Source organism: Equus asinus, chromosome 9, assembly GCF_041296235.1.
Source record: "Equus asinus isolate D_3611 breed Donkey chromosome 9, EquAss-T2T_v2, whole genome shotgun sequence".
Taxonomy (NCBI): Eukaryota; Metazoa; Chordata; class Mammalia; order Perissodactyla; family Equidae; genus Equus; species Equus asinus.
The window spans coordinates 75,543,486-75,547,255 of NC_091798.1; positions in this window are offsets into that span (position 1 = coordinate 75,543,486).

Below are 3,770 nucleotides of genomic sequence, written 5' to 3' on the forward strand. Positions count from 1 at the left end.
CTTGAGAGCAACTCATCCAGCAACTCATCCAACTAGAGAAGATCGGAAGGCTTTGGGACAGACCTCTTTAAAAAGATGATATTGGCAAATCAAAAACACAATGAGATATCATCTCACATCTGTTAAAATGGCTAGTATCAAAAAACAAGAAATAACAAGTGTCGGTGAGGATGTGGAGAAAAGGGAACTCTTGTGTACTTGATAGGAATGTAAATTGGCACAGCCACTATGGAAAACAGTATGGAGGTTCCTCAAAAAATTACATCCTTAAGATCCAGCAATTTCACTTCTGAGTATTTATCTGAAGGAAAAGAATATACTAACTTGAAAAGATATGTGCACCGTCATGTTCATTGAAGCATTATTTACAATAGTGAAGACATGGAAGCAACCTAAGTGTCCATCAATATATGAATGGATAAAGAAAATGTGACATATATATACAATGAAATATTATTTTGCCTTAAAAGAAGGAAATCTTGCCCTTTGCAACAAAATGGATGGGACTTGAGAGCACTAAGTGAAATAAGTCAGATGGAAAAGGACAAATACCATATGATCTCACTTATATGTGGGGGGCTTGGGAATGGGCAAAATGGGTGAAGGGGTCAAAAAGTACAGACTTCCAGTTATAAAATAAACAAGTTATGGAACATAATGTACTTGGTAACTACAGTTAATAATATGGTATTGTATATTTGAAAGTTACTAAGAGAATAGATCTTAAAAGTTCTCATCACAAGAAAAAAAATTTGTAACCACGTGTGGTGATGGATGTTACCTAGACTTACTGTAGTGATCATGTCACAACATATACAAATATCGAACCACTATGCTATACCCCGAAACTAATATAATGTTATGTATCAATTATATCTCAATTAAAAAAAATTTTTTTAAGATAATATTGTCAGAAAATGGAAGTGTTTGAACATGAGAAGAGATTTATATAAATAAAAGAAAGATTGAGGATAATTACAATAAGAACATAGAAAAAATAAACATAAAGAAAATAAAACAATAACTCCAGGAAAAACAAAGCAAAAAATATGCAGGAAAGGAAAAGTAATTAAACTGTAGTGCTTAGCTCATTCGTAAGTTGAGTTTACATAAAGAAAATAATGTAAATCTGGAATATTTATTAAGCCAAAATTATAATAATATTATTTTAAGAAAATGGAAACAGGAAAGAACCCTCATCACCCAAAGTTTGAAGTTAAAATATAATGTCCCAAAGTAAAAAATTAAAAATTGATAACACAAGCATATTATTAAGAGATAAAAGGGTTTTTTTTAAGTTTATAAAAACTAAAAGAGTAAAATAATATTTGTATCTGGCGTGGGGGAAACGGTAAGAGGTGTAATAGGAACTTCTATTTTTTATTTTTAAAAAATGTAGAATTCTTGAATATTTAGATTTTGTACATATATAAATTTGATAGAAAATAAAAACTAAATTATAAAAAGTCAAAAGTTAAAATATGGATTATTCAGTAAATGGCATTAGGATAACTGGTTATTCACAAGAAAAGATGAGTAGATTTCTACTTCTCATCATCCACAGAAATAAGTTCAAAATGAATATAAGTCCTATGTGTGAAATGCAAGGTTTTAAGCCTTTAGAAAAAAATATACAGGTGAGTATCTTTATGATATCAGTTTCCAAGACAGATTTCTTTAAAGGCAGAATACTACAAAACATAAGGGAAAATATTGATAAATCATATTGCACATCAAAATCAAAATCTCTACTGCAAAATAGTTACCATAAGCAAAGTTGACAAGTCACATATGGGGAGAAGATATCTGCAAAGCATATAGTTGCTAAAGTATCCAGAATATACACAGAATTCCTACAAATAATAAGAAAAATGCAAAACGTTTGATGGAAAGAAAACAAGCAAATAATATAATCAGGCAATTTGTGGAAGAAGAGATCTCAATGACCAAAAAGTATGAGAAAAGATAGGCAAACTTATTGGGATCAAATTAAAACAAGGAGAAATCATTACATGCCAGTGGAATTGGGGGGAAAACAATATAAAGACTGATAACACCAATTGATGGAGAGAATGTGGGGAAAGAGCATTGATATGTCTCTTGTGGGAGAACAAACTAGTACAACTACTTTGGAGAGCAATGTGATAATACCTAGAAAAGCTGAAAATGTACATAGCACATTAATCAAACTCCTAGGTATATTTTTCAAGCCTAGAGAAATTGTTGTACCTTTGGCCAAGGAAAACTGAACAAAGATGTTCTTTCCTGCACTGTTTGGAATAGGGGGAAATGAGACTATAACCTAAATTTCCATAAATAAGAAATGGATGAATAGACAGTGGTTTATTCATACAATGGAATACTATGCAGTTGTTGAATGAACTAGATCTACATGGATAAATTTCAGAAACATTACTGAAGAGACAGGACTGAGTTGAAGCTGCAAAATGGTACATATCATTCCACATATGCGAAATTTTAAAGCACAGCATAGTATTATATAAGTTCATGGACATATACATATAGACTAAAAGCCTAAAAACTTTCCTAGGAACGCTTTCCAACAAATTCAGGACGGTGGTGACCCTTGGGGCAGGGCAGGAGGGATGGGAAAGAGATGGGGGATGGATAGTATTAGATGCAATCACAATGCTAGGCTGCAAATGCCCAAACAAAAATGATATGAAGCAAATAAATAGAAGGCTAACATTTGTTAAATCTAGGGAGGTGGATATGTGGGTATCTGTTATATTTATTTTCTGTGTGCTTAAAATCTTTAGGGACAGTGATATAGGATATGTGCCTGCTGACCATCAGAAGGCCAGGGCTGTTTCTAATCTCCACTAAAGACAGTTGTATGCTTTTGGCCAAACCCTTTAACATTTTTTAATCTCAGTTCCCTTATTTGTAAACGGAAGGTAACATCCTTCTGCCCAGTCTGCTTCAGTGTTTGGAAAATGACTCAATAAAATAATATATGTAAAAAGCCACTTTGAAAACTATTAAGAGCTAAATAAAGAATTTTTACTGTTCACATGTTGATGTGTAAAAAATGGATATCCATAAAAAATAATAATGGCAGTTCAGGCAACCGATATCAACATACTGTTTATCTTTACTATAGGTTTTGTATTGCTATTTTGACTCTGCAAAATTATACTAGTGATATCATCCTGCAGTGGAGGCTTGACAAGGAAAGGGAGAAAACTGGGTCCCATCATTCCTCCCAACTCTATCTCCTGAATACTGTAAGGATTTGAAAGAGTTAAAGCACAAAGGATCTGCCAGCACCACTGGGAGAAAAACACATTGCATGTAAAGATGGTGCTTTAGGAAATGTCAGTTTAGTAAAAAAGACCACTGGCAGAGGAACACAATACATGCTTCTGTTTAGAGCTTTAAAAAATCTATTTTAAATAATAGCATTGGAAAAGAATGTAAAGTGTAAAGGGAGAACAAAAGGAGCTTTTGGCATATGTACTCTTCTCGGTTGTGCTCTTCTTAATAAACCAACTCTCCTCGAAAACATTTGTTAGATAGAAGCAATTAAGGCTGAGGCTCTATCCTCTCTCTACTAATTAATTACAGCAAATGAGCCTGTAATGTGCATCATAACAACTTAATAAGCTGGGCCACACTATTTTAGATTCTGCTATGCTAGTATTTCATCATTGCTGGGTTATTTAAATTAGGTAAGTAATATCTGAACACTAATAACTTTGAATTACCTATGTCCTTCAAAATAAACTCTAGGTCTTGAGCAGATGTGC